Source organism: Dasypus novemcinctus, chromosome 10 (genome assembly GCF_030445035.2).
Source record: "Dasypus novemcinctus isolate mDasNov1 chromosome 10, mDasNov1.1.hap2, whole genome shotgun sequence".
In the NCBI taxonomy this organism is placed as follows: domain Eukaryota; kingdom Metazoa; phylum Chordata; class Mammalia; order Cingulata; family Dasypodidae; genus Dasypus; species Dasypus novemcinctus.
In genome coordinates, this window is record NC_080682.1 from 86,611,460 (window position 1) to 86,633,922 (window position 22,463).

The following is a 22,463-nucleotide window of genomic DNA, read 5'->3' on the forward strand; positions in this document are numbered from 1 at the left end:
GCGCAGGGACTTAGTGGCTCATCTGATCAGGTCCTTTATCTCTGCTGTGCACCAGCAGCAAAGGCTCAATGTGCTGCTCCTCCTGGGCCATTTACTTCTTTAGGAGCAGAGGCCTTCAATGCTTTAAGCTCTGCTTGGGAGGGTTAATCGACATTTCTAGAACAGCCCCGGGCCTCAGGGGAGGCTCAGTCACATGTTCTGACTGGTGTGGGCTGTTGGAGCTACTAGCAGTCAGCATGGCCAGGAGTGTGGCTGATGCTCACAACCAAATCATCCTTTCATCTTTGCCTTCTCAGGGACTCTCAGTGCATCAAAAGTTTGTCAAGGAATATCAAAGGCAAGTACCCTTAATCCGTCGTTCTGCAGGGTTAAATAACAGGCTAATGGGAGAAAATAACCTGCCAAGTAAGCAAATCACTGACCTGAGAACCCATGGGTTAACCTAGGCCCTAACCCATCAAGTGAGCAAGGGAGCAATTAGTTTCTAACGCTGCCTCGAACACTCTATAAAGCATTCCCTTCCTTCTCCCACATGTGGGCGCACAGGATTTCTGTCCTCATGGGGCAGCTGGACCCCTCACTGAGCAAGTCTGCTCCTGTGGACAACTTGGGTTCAGCCCATCTCACAGAATCCGGAGATTAGAGGCCAGGGGTGCTTTCATCTGGGCTAGAGTGGTGGTCCCACCCCTTTGGGGGGAGGTGAATGTGTGACCCCAGATTGGAGGGACAGCCCTGCAGAAGCCAGTGCTAGAAGATGATACCCCAGGATTCCTTTCCCACATCAGATCTGTCCTGGTTGTTTCCACGGATGCTGGCCCCCCTTGAAGAGGCTCCATGGCAGCCGCTGGTGGGAGAGAGAGAGGTCATGAGAGGCGGAGACGTGGGCAGGGTGAGACACTGAACGACCAAGACAGACTCCCTCCGGTGAGAGGCTCTAGAGGACTGGTTGGTTTGTGTGGACGAGGGAGGAAGGGCTTTAATCATTGGTGAGATTTTGGCTGCCTTTGGCTGCAGAAGAGACTTCCTATGTCAAGGACGACACTTGCTGGGATGGGGGTGGGGCAGGCTGGAGCCCTGCAGATCGCCCTGGCTGCAGATCCGTCTTCTGGCCTTGAATCTCTGGTTTCCTGTGAGCCCAAAGTAGGTGCTACCATGAGCAGGCACAGGGCTGAGCTTGTTCCCAATTTCCTTTGCTACTTGTCCTTGAAACACCAGTCATTTGGGACCCTCACAGTGTCCCCTCAATTTCAGAGATGAATAAGCCGAGGCTCAGGGTGCAACAGCTGCTCAAGTGCCCACTGCACACACTGAGTCAGGTGCTGGCCGGGATGTTAATCCAGGAGCAGCCTTTGCCCTTTAGTTCTCTGCCCACTGCCCATGCCCCTCATATACACACACCACACACACACACAACCCTACTGCCCCCACTGCGGGGGAGTCTAGACCCTAGCTCTAGGGGAAAAAAGTTTCTGCTAACCTGAAAAGAAGCCATAGGAGCAGGAGGCCCTGTGTGTGCCTGCGGAGTTTGGAGCTCCTTCAACTTCACGACTAATTGCAGAGAGGCAGTGGGCGGGCTCTTGGCAAGCGATTAGCTGTCCCACTGCATGAATAATTTGCATAGAAAATGCTTTATTTTGGCAATCTATTAAAGGGCCCACAGTGCTGTGGCTTATCTCACTCTCACAGCAAGGAGAAGGCCTGGCTATCTCGTTAAGTTCTGTTGATGCATAACAATTTGAAATGGGCACACGCTAGTATGACATTTAAAGATGCCTTCACTTAATTATATTACACAAACATGGGGTTGTTTATCCTTGGGAATAAAGTCTTTTTGAAGTCAAAGTTGGCGTGTGCATAAAGGAGAGCATTTTAACTGATTTTTCAAGAGGGGGCCTCCTCACTACTTCAGACTTGGGGGGGCTGCATTTCCCTAGCGCCTTGTAACACAGAAGGTTCTATGGCTGAGATGAAGACTTTGAGATTGGTTCTCGGCTTCTTTTTTGTTGGGAGTAGCCTACAGTTTGGTCCTTAATACAAAATTGTGGAAAGAAGAGCTTATTAGAGCAGGGAAAGGAGACTCGTTCTGTGACCTTGGGTGAGCCGCCTCTCCTCTGAGCCTCCATTTCACACTTGGGCAACCTATAGGGGTGGAACTTTCCTGCTCTAAGGCAATGCCTGTCAAACCACAATGTATTTTGCTTTCTCCTTGCCGCTCATCATGTTGAGCATGTAAATAAAAATACAGCCTCTTGTTAAAAGTCAAAGGGAATTCAGAGACCCTATCACGCTCTTCCTAAGGACTGTTAAGATACTGGAGGTAGAAGGTGAGGGAAAATAGGAAGGGGGTTGCAGCTACAGCAGGTGTTGGTATGTTTTTTGTTCTGCCAAGCCAGGAGCCCCCAGGAGACTGCAGAACTAGCAGTCTTCCTTAAAAACTAGGAACTGAACCCTGGCTGGAGGCAATTCAAGGAAAGCCCTAGTTGCAATGAGAAAACCAACAGAGTCCTGAGAAGTCTGTGTTGCTCACAAGGTACACATGGAAAAGCCGACAAATGCTAGTGAGCCCATCACCATTGGAGCAGAGCCTAATTGATGCTCCTGTGGAAGGAATTCTGGACACAAGGTCAGTTGGACTTGTTTCTGACAGGACACATTCTTTGATATTTTTAATGAAAGTGCTGTTGGAGTAGGTCATTCAACAGAGAAAGATATAGAGAGAAGGGGGATTTTGTCCAGTACTTTGACTTCCAGGTGCTGTGTTCTTCCTAGATTAATAGGTTCTCATTCCACCTCCCACTTCCCTTCCTAACCCTCTAAGACTGAGACTGCAATATACTCCTGTTTCTGTCATTTTAAAAATACATGTTTGTATTTTTAAACAAAAAAATACTGCCTCCCACATGGGAGGTCCCAGATTCAGTTTCCAGTGCCTCCTGAAAAAACAAAAACAAATAACAAGCAAAACAAATGAAAAAACTATCTGAGGGAAGCCAATGTGGCTCAGTGGATGAGCACCAGCTTCCCACATACAAGGTCCCAGGTTCAATCCCAGGCCCCTTGTACCTCAAAAAATAAAAAAATAAAAAAATAAAAAATATATATATACATGTTTGTTATGAATAGACACACCATCTATAATTTAAGAACAGAGGTTATTCCTATTCCATTATGATTTCCTATAAAGAAAACTCTGTTAAAATAATTGAGATAACACTAATTAGCATTAATAATTAACTGTATACTTAAATGATGAATACCTCTTTGAATAAGACCTAAAGAAATGTCAACTCCTAGACACAGCTAGGTAGTTCTTTGGCAAGTCTGCCTATTCTCACATGGCTGTCCCTTGACCTTGAGTAAAACATCCACTGAATAAGTTCACCTCAAGTCAAAACCTTCAAAGGTGCTTGAAGGGGCTGCCTCCACAAATGTGAGCAATAGAAAAACAGTCCCGGTGTGACAGTTTGAAGTTTTTGAACCCCAGAAAAGATCATGTTCTTCAACTAATTCATTCCTATGGAGTGTGTGTGGGGGAGGGGAGGGGGTGTCATTTGATTGCATTAAAGACCTTTGATCAAGTCACTTGATTAGATCTACTTAGGGCATTTGATTGGCCTACCTCAGTGAGGCATGACCCAGGCCAAGTGCCTGCCCTCTTGCTGGGGTCTTACATGAACTGAGAACTGGGAGCAGAAACACAGAGAAAGACAGCTGCCATTTTGATCCTGCCGTGTGAGAGAGAGGATCGCCTGCCCTCGAAGAAAGACAAAGAAGCCAGAGAGGTTGAGAGAGGTACCAGAGGCAGAAGCTGTTTATGTTCTAAATGAGCAGCACACAGAGGTCTGGAAAGAGGCCCCAGAGAGCCTAGGCCCACGGAGAAGTTCAAAGCTGAAGAGAGAGCCCTGCCATGTGCTTAATGGCTCACAGCTAAACTCCAGAAAAGAGGCCTAGAGGAGAATGTAGTGACCCAGACAGAGTGGGCCATTTTGCCTTACCAGGAACTCAGGATCCGGCCAGTAGCTGACCTTTGGTGAGAAAGCATTTCTGATGATGCTTTGATTTGGACATTTTCACAGTCTTGAAACTGTAAGCTTTTACCTTAATAAGCCCCCATTATAAAAACCAGCACATTTCTGGTATTTTGCACTGGCAGTTGTAAGCAAACTAAAGCACCAGGTAAGAGAACTCATGGTTATGCTTGCACCATCTGAATAATAAGAACCGAAGGTACCATTTACTGAGCAATTGTTCTGTATCAGGCCCTGTGCTAAGTGTTTTCTTAGATTAAACCACAAAAAATGTGATTTTGCAGTTCAAAAATGGCTGGAGCATGGTGATTTAATATGGTTGTTCAATCTGGTATTACCTCATTTAATCCTTACCATACCCTTACCACCATTGAGGAATAAATGAGGAAAATGAGGGACAGAGAAATTAAATAATTTATCCAAACAACAGACAAGTGGGTGGAGCCAGGTGCCATCTTTCAAAGGCCAAGTACTGACTTCATAGGCATCCAGCCTGACATTTTTCCTTTACCAAAATGTTGCCATAAATATTCCATCTGTTTCAAACAATGAACCTGTTAAACTGAAGCTGGTACACATTGTGTGCTCAGTTATGGTTTGTTAAATAAATAGATGTATAAATGATCAGTTACAGGGGGGCCTTGGCTCCATTTATCAGGGGGGTGGACACCGACAGGCCGACTGGATACTGCAGAGCCATTAAACACCTGGCCTGAAGCTCCTCCTACTCCCTCCTCCCAACCCAACCTCTACACACCAGCTTCATCCTCGGAGTCAAAGATGGGAGTCAGACATGGCTGGAAGGGTGGCAGGGAGAAAAAAGAGATAGGCCCAGGGGCTCCGTGGCTGCTGAGGCAGAGCTCTAGGAGATAGGGTCATTTTGGATGAGCAGAAGAAGGGAGAGGGGGGAGAGCAGAACGGTCATACCATGAGTCACCATTGTTAGGTTGGGAGGTTTCCTAGCTCTGGATTTCCCTCCCTCAAGTCCACTTACAAACAGACCATAAAATGTTCACTAACTCCAGAGTCCTCGTGCCACATCCATCACTTCCTCAGCACCTGGAGACCTTTCTCTCTGGTCTCCAGGCCCGTGTTAAATCTGCCCCCTCACAGCCACCTAGACATGCAGCTTCTGCTCTTCTCTGTAACATTGCCCAGGGCAGTGAGGTGGGCGAGCTCAGTTGCCAGCTTTGAGGGCAGAGAAAGGCCATGTGGTCACTGGTACAGTAGTTCCTCACTCCTGCCATGTCCTAGTCATGGTATGTGTCAGTGGATCAGACTGTAATTTACGTATTTATCCATTTTTGGTCAAACACAACTAAGAAATTGAAAACTATAAAATGATACAAAGATGGACAATAATTATAGTTCCTTTATTGAATAGCTTCCAACATCAAGAAATGGATGTTGTTAGCATAATTTTTGCTGTCGGTTTTGCATGAAGTAGGTGTTCTGAGAGGGAGTGATTGATTAGCAGATGCTGACATTGCACATCTGCCTCCCTTCAGGTAGCCAGCTATATTGAACGTGGTAATGGGAATAGCAGTCCATAGTGACAGGAGTTTGGAGGATGAGGCCCTTGGAAAAGTTGGAGACTTCACATTCTAGGCTTTCTCCTTCAGGCCCAAAGGGATAGGGAATAGGTGCAGGAGAAGGAGCAGCTCGAAGTGTTGGGGGGACAACAGGTGATGGAAAGCCTCCCCTCAGGACTGAAACCTCCAGATCTGGGTTACTACCAAGTATCTTCTGAGGGGGGTTCAGTTCAGAACTGCTCTTGCTGGTGCTGTGGGGGTACAGGAAATGATCATACACCTGTTCTGTCCAAAGGAGCTTTTGTATTTTGCCTGGTTAAGACCTTACCTCGGGAAGCAGATTTGGCACAATGGATAGAGCATCCGTCTACCACATAGGAGGTTCAAGGTTCACACCCAGGGCCTCCCGACCTGTGTGATGAGCTGGCCCACGTGCAGTACTGATGCATGCAAGGAGTGCCATGCCATGCAGGGTTGTCCCCCACTTAGGGGAGTCCCCCGTGTAGGGAAGCCCCACATGCAAGGAGTGTGCCGCCCAGCACGAAAAAAGTGCAGTCTGCCCAGGGTGGCTCCATACACAAGGAGAGCTGACACAACAAGATGATGCAACAAGAAGAGACACAGATTCCGCATGCCACTGACAAGAATACAAGCAGACACAGGAGAACACACAGAGAATGGACACAGAGAACAGACAACTGGGGATGCAGGCAGGGAAAGGAAAAGAAATTAAAAAAATAAATCTTTGGGAAGCGGACCTTGCCCAGTGGTTAGGGCATCTGCCTACCACATGAAAGGTTTGTGTTTCAAACCCTGGGCCCCCTTGACCTGTGTGCAGCTGACCCATGCACAGTGCTGATGCGTACAAGGAGTGCCATGCCACGCAGGGGTGCCCCCCCCGCATAGGGGAGCCCCACACGCAAGGAGTGCACCCCATAAGGAGAGCCATCCATCATGAAAGAAAGTGCAGCCTGCCCAGGAATGGTGCTGCACACACGGAGAGCTGACACAACAAGATGACACAACAAAAAGAAACACAGATTCCCATGCCACTGACAACAACAGAAGTAGACAAAGAACACACAGCAAATAGACACAGAGAACAGACAACTGGGGTGGGGGCGGGGGGAGAAATAAATAAATAAATAAATCTTAAAAAAATAAAAAATAAATAATAAAAAAATAAATCTTTAGAAAAAAAGACCTTACCTCATTTTTTTTTCCTCTTACCTCATCTTGGATACCACATTTGGTATCATTCCCTTCACAGCCCTACCTTCATGTGCCATGTTTGATGATACTTAAGGCTCTTTCAACTCATTAGTTCATTTAATCCTGGTAATGACCGTGTAAGTGCAGAGATAATTATCGCCACTTTCCAGATGAGGAAAACTGATGCCCCAAGGATAGGTGACCTTCTCAAGCTCACTCAACAAGTCAGTGATGATGTTAGGGGTTTAATTTCTAGTCCAGAGTTCTTCCTACAAAAGCACCACCTGCTGGGATGGCATAGAGCAGGGCTTTTTAACCAAGATTTCAGGGGGCCCATGAGCTTGAATTGAAAATTCAAAAAAACATTATTTTTGTGGGGACGTGTTGGTGTGGGTGTGATATATTTATTAAATACTACACAGTATAATATGGACTTAGTAAGGGTTTTCATCTGACTGGCAAAGAGGTCCGTGGAGCAAAAAAGGTTAAGGACCCCTGGCATAGAGGGAAAGGGGGAGAATTCTGGCTTTGCCAAGATTGAGCCAGTGTGAAAGCAACAGGGCAGAACATATTCCTGGCTCTTGGGACCTGCTCAGAGGACCCAAGTCTTTATGAAACCAGGGTACAAACAGCCTTACCTGGATGGAAGAGAGCAACAAATGGGGAAAAAAATCTTCCAGATGTGCTCAGAACTGTATGAAAGCCCTGAGTCGTTCAGCATTCATTAAGCAGTTATTAACTGAGGTCCTACTGTGTGCCAAGCACTGTCCTGCAAGATGTCCAGATGTGGAAGACATCCTGTCCCAATCCCCAGGCCCTGCCCTCTCCTCTTCCACTCTCAACTGGCTGTCACAACCCAGAAAGGGAAGGCAGGACCTAGCACCACGGACAGCGCCACGCAGGCGGCAATGCGGTGGATAGTCCAAGAAGCAAGGGGGAAGGTTCCACCAACGTCCTTTTTCACAGGAAAATCCTCACTTCCTCTGGGAATGTCCAGGGAAAATGTGGCCTCACCCTACCCATAAGGGAGTTGGCGGTTCTCATCCCCTTCACATTTCATTCAACCTGTGCCCCTATCTCTCTAGCATATGGCACCTTAAGACCAAGAGAGATCACCTGGATGTTCCAAGGCTACTAAAAAACACCCAGACCTGCTCTCCTCTGTTCTTCCTCATCTGCTTTACCTATATTGCTATCTCCATATGACTCTGAACTCGTTTCACATCTCAAACTCTGATTCTACCACCTAAGTTTGTTGTTGGTGTTCCCAGTGCCTGAATTTTAATTTTCCTGAAATGAAAGCTAGTTTAGCTTGCCCCTGTCTTACCTTGGATGAGATCCCCCCACCCTGCCACATGACACCCACACCCCCAAATCCACCATGTGGCTGTACCCCCACTGGGACAGCCCTAGGTAGATCATGAGTGTGGCTTACCCTCGAAGAGTCTCACTTCAGAGAGGAAGGAGAAGCTGGAGTTTGAGGAGGATGACTCAGGCAGAACCCCGCCTCCTGAACCCAGACAAGGGGCCAGGCCGCATCCACGGAAGTCACAGTACAGGCTGGGGGATCACCAGGGGCTCTGGGTGGTGGGTCACATGCCCTTGGCTCTCTGCTGCTCTGGGCCCCATTCTTCAGGGTGCTGTGGCAGAAATATGGGATTTTGCCCAGGGGAGGTATCCAGGTGTCTGGGGCTGAGGTGTCGGGGCTGCTGGGATCAGGCTCAGGACTCACACTGCCCCCACTGGCTGTGGGGCCCAAGCACAGGATGGAGTGGACTGGGGAGAGCTCTGCAGAGTTGGGGACAACCCCACAGCAACAGAGTTGGCTACACAGGGACAGGTTTCCCTGGGCCACAGGTGCCCTGAAGGCCTGGAGTCAATCCTGACTCCACCCAGGCCCAGGGGGAGCCCCAGCTCTGAGTGGATCTGGGGAGAGCTGACACCCTGGGAGTGGGAAGGGACTCACCTCTCTTCCCGAGGGCGGTTGGGAATTCTTCAGCAAGATAGATGACCCCTTATCTGGCCATCTGGCTCTATGACAAGAAGAGTGGTCCCCTCCTTGCTTTCCAGCCTGCAAAATCATCCATGGGTGATCCCAGGAGCTCTCTCCCTGGTTTCCATACACACACTGCCATCTGCTGGGAGGATGGAGGACGCTCATAAGGGCTGTAAGTTCTTAGGAAAGCCCTTTGCTCCTGTTAGGCAGAAGGTGACCTGGCTTCCTTCCCTGCCTGCCCTCTCTCCTACCCCTTCAAAGTACCAATCCCTCTCTTTCTGGGCTCCTCTCTCCCAACTCCCTGCCCTTGGCAGTTAATCCCTGAGAGCAGATCTCATCCCAAACCAGCTCCAGTACTTGAGCCTAGAGGTGCAGGCACAGAGCAGGGGTTCCAGAAGTGTTTGCTGAGGGCTGCAGCAGGAGGGCTTTGGGACACATGGACCCTCAGGGCAGGAGATGATTCCTTTCCTTCTGTCATGCTGGACCAGGCCAGTCAGGAGAGAGAGAGCTGCAGGGCCCTACCTATCACAGGTCTGGAGGGGAGGCGACGTGGAGGTGTTGCTTCCAGTCTACCCAAGAGCTGCCAGGCCAGAGAACCAGGCCCATTCCAGAGCCAGCTACACTGAAGCAGACGTGGGGGTGATTCTGCTTGCAAATTCTGGGAGCAGGTGAGCAGAGTCAGAATCACGTAGTAGAGCATCAGGGCAGAAAGAGCCCTTTCAACAGTCCATGTGTCAGCAGGGCCCTAAAATGCCACAGAGTGGCAACACCTACTCTCTGGTTCATTGGACTTGCCCAGGTCAGCTAACTGGGAGGTGAGGATGGTCAACCACCACACCAGGGAACCACGAGAGTCTACAGCTGCAAGCAGAAGATTTCCATCCATTAGCCATGTGGGCTCTAAGCCCCCTCTTGATTTAGAGGTGGAGTGGGCATCACCATTCCAGGGTCCTCAGGATGGAGGGGTAAAATATGGATTAGAGTGGACTTACTGGTATTCTACTATAGAATTATTGTGACTCTAGCAATGGGAAAAAAATATATCATTGGTGTGGAGACAGTGGCCACAGGAGTTGCTGAGGGCAGGGAGAGGGAAAAAGAGGTGTGATACAGGGGCATTTTCGGGACTTGGAGTTGTCCTGAATAATATCTCAGGGACAGATGCAGGACATTATATATCCTGCCATAACCCACTGAATGTACTGGGGGAGAGGGTAAACTACAACATAAACTATAATCCGTGCTGTGTAACAATGCTTCAAAATGTATTCATCAAATGCAATGAATGTAGCACACTAATGAAAGAAGTTGTCAATGTGGAAGGAGTGGGGGTGTGGGGAGTGGGGTATAGAGGAACCCTTTATATTTTTTAATGTGTGATTTATGTATCTTAAAAAACAAAAGATAATATGGGAAGCAGACTTGGCCCAGTGGATAGTGCGTCCGTCTACCACATGGAAGGTCCGCGTTTCAAACCCTGGGCCTCCTTGACCCGTGTGGAGCTGGCCCATGCGCAGCGCTGATGCACGCAAAAAGTGCCATGCCATGCAGGGATGTCCCCAGCGTAGGGAAGCCCCACGCTCAAGGAGTGCGCCCTGTAAGGAGAGCTGCCCAGCACGAAAGAAAGTGCAGCCTGCCCAAGAATGGCGCCGCCCACATGGAGAGCTGACACAAAAAGATGATGCAACAAAAAGAGACAGATTCCTGTGCCGCTGACAACAATGGAAGTGGACAAAAAGAACACACAGCAAATGGACACAGAGAACAGACAACTGGGGTGGGGCAGAAGGGGAGAGAAATAAATAAAATAAATCTTAAAAAAAAAAGATAATAAAAAAAAGCAAGAGCCCTTTGAGACGTCATATCAGAATCCCCACTATATGGATGAGAAAACAGGCCATCACACTGACCCTCCTAATTAGATGAACTATGATATTTAAGGCTCTTTCAATGCATTAGTTCATTTAATCCCAGAGATCTCAGAAGACATCTAGTCTAATCCCTTCACTTACAGATGGGGAAACCAAGGCATGGAAGGTAGCAGGAGGAAGGGCTGCTCCCCTTCCTGAGGTTGCAACAGTAGCTAGTATCTGTCCTGTGGTTTTTCTGTATACCAAATTGCCCCAGTGTGAAGAGACCAGCCCCTGATGTAGTATCTGCTTGAAGCCATGGGGACAGCAGGGAGGTTGTGCAGCCTTCTGGTGGGCAAGGGTGTTGAGGCAGCAGTCACAGGCTGCCCTGCCCTTCTGTGAAGTTTCTACTATTTCCCTCACTGCTCAGAGCAGGGCCAAGGTGGGAGGCTTATTTATTCCTGTGCTTTTATTTACTCATCTTTTATTCATTCACATCCTGTCAGTGTATATTGTTTACATTATAAATCATATGTACTCCCACATTCCCTCTCAAGGAAAAAGCCCAAGAACACAGATTGTTCCAAAACTGTAAAAACAGTGGTGGTGGCGGCAGCACTGTGTTTGCATCCTCCTACAGGCCTCCCAACAGGCTGCAGGATGCCCTCATTATGCCTGGCGGAGGCTAAGCCCACCTGGACCACTTCTCCACCTGCCCCCACCTAACTACCCACTCAGTGTGGCATTTCTCTCTGATCCTCAGTAGAAGAAGTGTGGGAAGGAGGAGGAATGGGAGAGAGTGGGGCTCTGCAGGGAAACCCAAGGATGGCATTCTTCACACATCCCTGTCCTGAGCTGGCTGGTAGGACTGGGTCAGGGCACCAGGTGTCTGAAGTCCTCTTGAAGGGGGCGAGTCAAATCCAAGCTAGTTTATCAGAAAGCCTCAAGCCAGGAACCAGAGAGGCAGGTTGCAAATGCCAAGAAAAAGGAAAGAGAAGTAGAATTGTGAAGGAGAGATGTTGCCAAGAATTGGTAACCTGGCATTCAAGCAGCAGTGATTCAGTAACATTTGCAGCCAGCCGGCCAGGAGGGGCCTGGTGGGTAGTCACAGTTTGTGTTTATAGACTGACTTAAATGGAGTGGGGGATGGGGGGCTGGAGTTCTAGCCAGACTGGGATTTCAAGAACTGAGTTGAGCAGATGAATCTTGCAGCTGTGAGACTGAGTAAAGGGTAACTGTACATTTACTCTGAGCAGGAAAAACAACAACAACAACATGATTTTAATTGTAATTGCACAACAAAAGCTTTGGATGTGTCTAAAGCTATATTCAGAGGAACAGTCATAGACTCAAACTGTCTGTCTGATAAGCTAAGAAACTAATAGCTGCCACAATCCTTTCTTGCAGCAATGTTTCTACTGCTGCTCTTGTATCTCAGAGCAGGTCCAAGGTAAGAGATTTATTTATTCCAATGCTTTTTTATTTTTTACTCATCTTTTATTCACATCCTATCAGTGCATATTGCACATGGAAAGCTATATTAACCCAGAAAGTTGCGGATTGGGGAGGGACTATAGACAATGCTTGGAATTACAGGTTGCTAGGACTTCATGAAGATGTGAACTGTATCCTTGTAGTGATGCTAGTTCAGCCATTCACATAGCTGTATCAATTTTCATAAGAAAAACAAGAACAAAAAAGGTAAAAGACCATCTAAAGATATATAACTCTTAAACTTGACCTGCAAATAAATACAAACTAACTATATTTCAAAATAAAAAATTGAAAACAAGGGTATTGAAGAGAATTTTTGCTACAAATTTTGTTTGGACCATGTAGTATTGGGAAAATCCTGATACCCAGAGATATATAATGAAAATGGTCACATTTGAAGTTCACTTGGCAACCTCAGGATAATCTTCAGTTAACCTGTTTCAGAAGCTTGTAAGAGAACAGTAGAAAACTCCCCCCCATGGAGAATATTGAAATGATATAACTGTGTACATTCCTTATCATAAATAAAGTGTCATAAATGAAGAACTCCAAACTTATAATCTTTAATGGTCACCTTTCTAAGAAATTCAAATATATTCATAGAAACGGCAGAAGAATCTTTATTTTCAAGCTCTTTTTAAAAAATGAACTAGCCTGGCAGTACTAGTTAACACATCAGCAAGTGCCAATATATGCAAATTTAATATATACTGCATTTGAGTATGTTTTATTCTTAAAATAGTTAAAATGATATTTGAAAATAAGACAAGCATTAAAGGAATTCCTCCAGCACATAAGTTTTAAACACTGTTTAAAAATCACCCAGGCCCAGTGCAGTAAACATGAGAATGTGCATAATCAATCATTCCATGTAAACCTCTTCTCACTTCATTTACCCAACTGTAGTTTTCAGGTACTATATAATATATATGTGTGTGTGTATATGTAAATTTATCTACAATCAGTTTGGGAGCTTTTTCAAAACACTTAATCTGTAGAACCTAGACATTGCCATCTTCATTCACCCAGCAATGAGTTATTTATTGATGCCTACCATGCACAAGGCACTGTTCTAGGCACTGGGAATGCGGAAGTGAGCAAAATCCCTGCCTCATGCAGCTTATATTCTAGAAGACAGAGACAGACAATAAATAAAAGTAAGCTTTAGAAAGTCATAAATACAATGGAGAAAAATAGAACACTGCAGGAAGACAATGAGTGTTCTATTCTAAATAGGTTGGTCCGAGAAGGTCTTGCTGAAAAAGGGATTTTTGAGCAAAGACTTGAATGAGGTGAGGTACTGAGCAATGCAGATATTTGGGACATCAGCATCCCAGGTAGAGGACACAAGTACAAAGGCTCAAGGTGGGCGCTTTCAAGGTATGTTTGAGTGAGAGTGAGAAGGACAATGTGGCTAGAGATGGGAGCAAAGAGGCAGTCATAGGAGATAACTCAGAAGTGAAGAGAATTACTAACTTCAGCCACCTGGAGACCACTAATAGAAAACAGCTGGATCTAGCCCCCATCCATCCCCCTTTCTCTCAAGGATCATCTTCTTCCTCTGTATTAGGGAGAAACGACCTTTTGTCTCAAGGGCGTTCCTGACCTGGATGTGCTGCAGTCTGCTCCTCTGCTTTTCCCTGGTTCCATTACAGCCGTCCACTGACGCTGTTTCTAGTCCCCCTGGCAGTCCAGGATTAGCATTCCCTGCTGATTCTATGCTGCTTCCTCTGTCCTGACCCCATAAGAGGGGAATTCCTTGCTCTAAGAACGGGGCACAGCCCCCTCCCTTGTTTCCCAGCACCACTGACACCAGTCCATTGTGTGTCACAGACATTTCTAAAGGCTTCAGGAGCCCATAAGAGGAAAACAGTACAGGAGAAAAACCTGGATGTCTCCTTACTAAAAGTCCTGTGTCTGCCCTTTCTTCCCCAGTCCCTAGGCTATCGAATTCCAGACTCTGGGCCACCAGAGGAAGTACCCCAAATCTAACAACATAGCCTTTCAGTGAAGGAAAACACCATTTTAAATCATTCTGTAAAGTCCTTTAGTCCTTTGTTTCAGTGCCTACTCAACCCAGACGACCCTCTGGACTTCACCTTCCATAACCAGAGGATTCACGGAAGTGTTCATTTCCCTCTGCCAAGGTGACACTTCCACCCATTCTTAGAATGAATAAACAAAGCGAGCAGCTTTTCCAAAAGCAGCAACATATTACACCTCCAATGTTTGATATAATCAAAAACTATTCTAGGAAAGCAGACGTGGCTCAACTGATAGAGCGTCCATCTACCATATGGAGGGTCCAGGGTTCGATCCCCAGGACCTCCTGACCCGTGTGGTGAGATGGCCCACATGCAGTGCTGCTGCACACAAGGAGTGCCGTGCCACACAGGGGACCCCCACATAGGGGTACCCCACACACAAGGAGTGTGCCCCGCAAGGAGAGCCACCCCATATGAAAAAAGCACAGCCTGCCAGGAGCGGCGCTGCACACATAGAGAGCTGACGCAGCAAGATGACGCAACAAAAAAGAGACGCAGTTTCCCAGTGCTGCCAGATAATGCAAGTGGACACAGGAGAACACACAGCGAATGAATAGAGAGCACGGGGGAGAAGGAGAGAGAAATAAATTTTTAAAAATCTTTAAAATATGAAAAAATAAAAAACGACTTTATATTGTGGAAAATGTGAACTAGGAGCCGCGTTACTTTACTGCACACCGGGCTTCCTGGAGCATGAGTCACTGACAGCGCAGCAGGCTCGGATTCAGGCAGGCAGGGCCTAAAGAACCACCAGGCACAGTGCGCACGGTGCATGGTGCCCACCAGACATTTAGGGGCCCTTGAAAAATGTTTCAATTTATTTTAAAATTAGAAGGAAAATGAATTTTTAAGTTGAAGAATATACCTTAATATATAATATTAACATATTCTTTACACCAATGCAGTCACAAAATATAATTTAAAAAAATTTTTTTTTTTTTAAATCGAGGATGGAGTTCAGAAGGCAAATGTGCCAAAGGCCCAGCCAGAGTCTGCCATGACTTGATCCTGGCTGGGTCATTTGCACTGAGCAGTCTGGCTTTGGTATGCTCAGATCTTGGTCACAATATTGTAGCAAACTCAATGAGACCTTTAAGAAAAATAGAACAATTTTTAACTGTCCATTCTTGTCATCAATAAGAAGATAGTAAAGTTATAGTTACTTCATAAGTATTTCCAAGGGAGAGAGAAAGTGGACATCAGCGGGATCAAATTATGAAAAAAGACGAAAGGGGAGAACTTAGGTAGGTTAATCTGATTTCCTTTGTGACTCTTTTCTAGGCTTCTTGTTCTATAGTCCCTTTAGGAAGCAGGTCAGACACTAAATAATAATAATAATGATAATAACAATAAGAAGAATCATAGTAGTAGCATTTACTATGAGGCAGGCTCTATTCTAATTGCTTTGCAAGCAAGCTCACTTAATCTTTGCAAGTCATTGTGCTTTTAGCTGCAAGAGCTAGAAATCCAACTCAAACTAACCTAACACACACAAAATGGGAATGTATTGACTCACATGGCTGGGAAGGATTCCTGTTAGCTCAGAGAATCACAGGATGAGCTGGAGCAAGGTCTTGGGGGGTGAAACTGGGATTTAGCACCACTGGGATCACTCTCTATTAGTCTCATCTCTCCTTGTGTCACTGGCTTCATTCTTTCCTACTGCAGAAAGGTCTTTTCCAGATGGTGGTGAAAATAGTTGCCTGGAAACCCCAACTTTACATCTGCCTTAGTTTGGGCTCCCTCCAAAGTAGACTAGAAGGCAAGAATTTAGGTGCACAGCTTTATCTGGGAGGTGTTTTAGTTTGCTAGGCTGCTGAAAGCAGATACCACAAAATAGGTTGGCTTTAACAATGGGAACTTATTAGTTTACAAGCTTACAGTTTCAAGACTAGAAAAATGTCCAAATCAAGGTATCATCAGGTAATGCTTTTTTCCCAAAGAACAGTTGCTGGTGATCCTGGACTCCTCCATCATATGGCAAGGCACATGATGACATCTGCTGGTCTCTCCCTTCTGTTCTTTCCATGGTTTTCTGTCTTTGTCTGAATTTCATTCTCTCTCTTTTTTTAAAGATTTATTTATTTATTTATCACCTCCCACCCCCATTGTCTGCTCTTTGTGTCCATTCACTGTGTGTTCTTCTGTGTCTGCTTGTCTTCTCTTTAGGCGGCACTGGGAACCTACCCTGGGACCTTTTGGAGTGAGAGAGAGGTGCTCAATCTCGTGTGCTGCCTCATCTCTCTGGTCTGCTGCATCTCTTATTGCCTCTTCTCTGTGTCTCTTTTTGTTGCATCATCTTGCTCATCAGCTCTCCACTTGGGCCAGCATCCCACATAGGCCAGCTTGCTTTTACCAGGAGGCCCTGGGAATCAAACCCTGGACCTCTCATATTGTAGATGGGAGTCCAATAGCTTGAGCCACATCCCCTCCCTTCCTCCCTTCCTCCCTTCCTCCCTTCCTCCCTTCTTCCCTTCCTTCCTTCCTTCCTTCCTTCCTTCCTTCCTTCCTTCCTTCCTTCCTTCCTTCCTTCCTTCCTTCCTTCCTTCCTTCCTTCCTTCCTTTCTCCCCCCCCCCCAGGCTTGCTTGCTGTCTGCTCTCTGTGTCCATTCATTGCACGTTCTTCTGTGTGTCTGTATTTATTTATTTTTTATTCCTCCCCCCCCCTCCTTGCAGCTTGCTTGTGGTCTGCTCTCTGTGTTCATTTGCTGCATGCTCTTCTGTGTTTTTATCTCCCTTTCTGTTGCATCATCTTGCTGAGTCAGCTCTCTGTAGCACTGGCGGGCCAGACAGCAATCTGTGGAGCTTGTGGACAAGCCTGCCTTCACAAAGAGTCTCTGAGAACCCAGGGCCTCCCATACGGTAGACGAGAGCCCAACTGATTGAGCCACAGCCACTTCCCCCCTTCATTCTCTTTTAAGTAAGAGGATTAAGACCCACCATGAATGAGGTGGGTTACATCTTAACCTAAGATCCTACTCATGATAAGTTTCTCCTTACAATGGGCCCATCTACAGGAATGGCTTAACTTTAAGAACATATTTTTCTGGGGCCCGTACAGCTTCAAACAATGACAGGAGGTGATTCCAGGAGGCACAGCAAGGAAATGGAGATGTGAGATAAGGAAGGGAAGAAGTCCAAGACAGGTATGTTGATGAGCAGGTTTCAGCTGGAGCAATTAGGGCTAAATTCCACTGGGATAGAGCACCCCTCAGTCATCTACCAACTTCCCCCCTCACTGTTTGAGAGTTGCTCTGTGGGTGATAACTCCCCAGCACTTGTGGGCTGCCTGCATTGCAGGTCTGGCTGCTCCCAAGGTTGAAGAATGGCCTTAGGCAGAAAGACGTAGGAATCTGATTTGTGTGCAGTAACTGTCTGTAGGTGACCTCAAGACTGACCCCAAAAGCACCCACTATAACTCCTTCCAGCACCATGAACCCTGAAGCAGAATGGAGGGACTTCTCCTCCAAATCCAAATCCAGAAAGCCCAGCTGAGGACTCTGCTCAATCAGGTGTGAGTATGTGCCCACCATGGACCAATCATGGGTCAAGGGGAGCAGAGGGCTGCTTCCTGGGAAGGGGGGCTTCTTCATCTATTGGAATAGAGAAGGTTCCCCTAGTCCTTTCTTCCATCCTTTTCAATTACTAAAATCCATATTCACCATATTCACTGCTCAAGTATGGAGTCTTCAGGAGAAGAGGAAGGACTGGCCTTGCTCTGCCCAGCAATGGGGGCACAGCAGACGCAAACCACCTGGTTCTACAGTTTCCACCAACTTGATCCCTCTGCAGAAAGAAAACAGTCATTATCAAAAAGCCAATTGTCATTCTGCCTCTTCAGAAAAATTCCCATTAAAGATAAAGCAAATTTTAATTAGATTAAGTATCCAATTACTGTAATTACATTTTTAAAAAATTCACATCATGAAGATGACCCTTTTAAAAAGGGTTACAGGAATAATTAGTGTATTCATATTAACCAAAATGTATTGGATAATATTTATACCCAGAAGACAAAGTACATTACACACATTTCACCTTTGGGGAAAGCTTGCAAATGTTTTGGCAGTGGCATGAATATTTATAGGCAAGAGTGTGCTTTAGTAAGATTATGTGAGGCAGCATTTAAATGCTCACCAATTTTTACCCAGGGGTAAAGTATACAGAAAACGTAGTGCAGAGATTATGGATATGCAAAGTGTGACTTAAGCAGGGAATTTCTATCAGTTTGCTTAATTAATTGGAGCCAAAGACTATTTCTCCTCATTCAAGGCAAAAAGGCCCAAGGTATCCAACTGTGACTTCTCTCTATTCTGTTCACAAAGAGCCAGCAAGGAGAGCAGGTAGGAAGTGGTAAGGACATTCTCACTTTGACCACTTATCACAGGTAAAGCTTTAGAATGAGCTAGAGAGCTATAGGCTGCAGTTAGGCAGGAATATGTGCCTTCTAGAGGTGTCTTCCCTAAAGGTTTTTCTCTAAAGCTGCCTTCTCTTTCCTAATTCTAATTTTCTTTATTCAGACTCATCTTGGAGCTACAGCTTTCACACATGATTGCCTTTCAGATTCAGTCATTTTTGCTAGTTCATTAGCAGGGAGGTAGCACACATTCTGTGATCCATTTCACAGATGAGAAAACTGGGGCTCTGTGGTGGCCTGCAGTTATGTACCCTAGAAAAGCGTGTCCTTATTCTTAATACAATCCTATTAATCCACTGTAAACAGGAATTTTGAAGATGTTATTTTAGTTAAGGTGTGACCAACTGAATCAGGATGGGTCTTTCCTATAACTGGAGTTCTTATAGAGAGGCCATAACTACAAAGAAAGAAGCTGGAAGTCAACAGAACCCCCCCAAAAAAGAAGACACTGCCATATGGATTGCCATGTGACAGAAAGACCAAGGACCCAAGGATTGCTGGCAGCCAGTCTCACAATGCCACAGTCTTCAGGAAGAAAGTATACCTTGGGTTTTGGACTTCTCCTAGCCTCAAAACCAGGAGCTAATAAATTCCTGTTGGTAAGCCACCCCCCTGTATGGTATTTGTTTTAGCAGCTAGCAAACAAAGATAGGTTCAGGGGGTCAAGGGGCTTTATTAAGAAACACAAAATATTGGATGTAAGATTAGAATTTATTTATTTGGCATGAATTCATATCTGGGATGAGGCTTAGGACCCAGGTGGAGTCGGTCTAGGTACTAAAAGTGAGCAAACACTCACTTAGGATCTGCACTGTTCAATATGGTAGTCAACAGCCATATGTGGCTCTTAAGCTCTCAAAAGTAACCTCTCTCCTTTTGTTCATATGGTCTCTTCTGGCATAAGGACATTCTCCTGATGAGCAGAGGACCTTGTACAGGGACTGTGGTAGGTGAGTTGCATTCCTGGGAATAAAGCACAATGGGAGGCATGACCAAGCTTCAGGCACTGCCCCTGAGGGAGCTGGACACTTTAGAATGGACTTTGAGTCTGTTGTTGTGGTGGTGGGGTTTGCTTTACCAGTGTCATATTTCTGCCTTCATCTACAGTTCTGTAGATGGATCAGCAGGTAGAGTCAGGCAGGCACTGATAGGTGTGTCTTCGGGCAGAGATGGTGTTTCATTCTGTAGCTGTTAGAGGGGTGGGAGGGAGATGAGGAGCGTTCCCAGAGACAGAATGCCTGAGGGACATGAGAGATTGTGGCTGAGGGTCTGGGACACAGTGAGATGGAAAAGGGGAGTCCATCTGCACCAAGCAGAGGCCTGGGGCTGGGCATGGGGAAGCCAAATATCCTAACAGAACATCCCTTCATGGTTCAAAGACAGTGTTGCCTTTCAGCCCCCCTGCCCCTGTCTCCACCCAAACTTATTTCTCCTCAACAGGACAATTGCATGAGCCCATAACTAGATTCCCTTCTCCTGTTCTCCCCACTGCCCCAGACCATCTTCTCCCAAACACAGCTAACACCCCTACTCTGCTTACTCTCTTTGATATCACGATCAGGATAAAAGTTCACCAATTCTGTCTGGCTTCCTGCCCATCCTCCCTCACTCTGTAGCCTCTTCCCACCATTCCCCAGATGCGCTGTGACTGGTACACCTCGTAATCTACACTTTTAGCTTGGGACTCTCTCTTCTATGTATCACTCAGGGTTCTTTGCTGTCTGAGTTCCCAGGGCTGCAGTAAGAAAGCACTGCAAACACAGTGGCTTAAAACAGAAATTCAGCATCTCACAGTTCTAGAGGCAAAAAGTCTGAAATCAAGATGTTGGCACAGCCCTGCTCACTCTGAAGCCTGTGGAGGAGAATCCTTTCTTGCTTCTTGCTAGTTTCTGGCAGTTACTAGCAATCCTCGGTGGTCCTGGGCTTGTGGCAGCATAACTCCAGTCTATACTTTTATATCTCTTTGCCTTCTCCCTCTGTCTGTCTGTGGTCTCCCTTCCCTTCCTGTAAGGACAACAGCCACATTGGATTAGGGCCTCATTGTAATTAATCATATCACATCAAAGACCCTATTTCCAAATAAGGTCTCATTCATGGGACCGGGGGTAGGACTTGATCATATCTTTTGGGGAACAAAATTCAACCTGTAACGTTAGAGAAAACAGAAGCTACCTATGCAATTTAGATTCTTTGGGAAGCAGAGGCTGAGATTGAGTCAGGAGTGTGAAAGGTTTGTTTGGTGACAAAACCTGAGAAGTAAAGTGGGAAGATGCTTTATTGGGCAAGTAGAGCTTTCCCAGGACTTCAACTCAGACCTGGCAAAGCCTCAAAGCCTGGGGAAGGGGTAGATGTCCAACACCACTGTGGCTTTCACATTTTATCTTCCCCCTTCTTTCTTTAAAAAGGAGCTTCCTTTATAAAGCTCCTTGGAAGAGCATGCCATCTGGCTGCTCATTCCTCCTTCGGTTTCTGTCACCTTGCAACCTTCCAGTAACTCCTCATACATTCAACATTTTAACATCTGGCTCACTGTCTACCTTTCCACTCCATTTCCCCATTTCCTTTTATTTGGTAACTTCAACATATAGGTGTAACCTGGGTTTCTATTGTGTTCTCATCACTCTTCATGAGGCCTTTTTTTTAAAGATTTATTTTTATTTATTTCTCAGCTCCCCGCCCCTATTGTTTGTTCTTGCTGTCTGCTCTCTGTGTCTGTTCATTGTGTGCTTGTCGTCTCTTTTTTAGGAGGTATCGGGAATTGAACCCAGGATCTCCCATGTGGGAGGGAGGCTCTGAATCACTTGAGCCACCTCCACTCCCTGCTTGTTGTGTCTCTCATTGTGTTTCATCACGGCATCAGCTCTCTGTCTTGCTCATCTTCTTCAGGTGGCACCAAGAACTGAACCCAGGCCCCTACACGTGGTAGGTGAGCACCCAACTTCTTGAGTCACATCCACTCCCTTCATGAGTGTTTTTGCTACTGTCATCTTCTCCCAGACTTCACATACTATTAAAGGGCTGGTGACTTCCATATGTGTTTCCAGCCCAACTATCTCTTTTGAGCTCAGAACCACCTAATCCAGCTGTCTATCTCTACATGGATAGTTCACAAATGTCAAACTCAACCAGGCTACATGTGAATTTATCACCTTTCTCACAAACCTAGTTATTTCCTGTTCTCAAAATTTTAAAATATGAACTCATCTACCCAGTCACCCAAGCCAGAGTTCTGGAGTTATTGCAGATTGCTCTGCATTGTCAGAGGTCATATCCCATCAGTCACCACCTCCCTAAGCTGCTCCTGTGGTCCATGAGTCCAGAGTTTCTCTGATTCAGTCCCTTCAGAGGATAAAACTGGTAGTTAAGAGAGCAAGTTCTGGAGTAGGCATGCCTGGGTTAAAATCATAGCTTCCAGTTCTGCTGTGTTATTGCTGGTAAGTTACCTAAGTTTTCTGTGCCATGGTTTTTCTCATCTGTAAAATGAGGATATAATAATAATGTTTAAATTGTAAAGTTGTTGGGAGGATCAATTAAGTTATCATATGTAAGATGCCTGGCACATAGTAAGCACTAAATTTTTAGTAATGTTGATGGTACCAATGATGATGATGCCTGAGTGATGCCAGTGGGATAACCACCTGGCTGTGTGAATTGAGGAAAGAGGTTTGGAGGTATCCATTGCATCTTAGCCAAACTTTCAACCAAACCTTCTTTATTCGGCCCCATGCCATACGTGTCTTTAAGGGGACCTTGTTCCTCTAATTCTTGAGACTTTATAGGACTGAACAGGCATGGAGGGAAAAATTAGTTTGCTTTTTTACAGGCTTTTCCCTCTGTAGGCACTTAGGTATCTGTGTTCTTTATCTGCATTATCTATGTGGCTATTGAG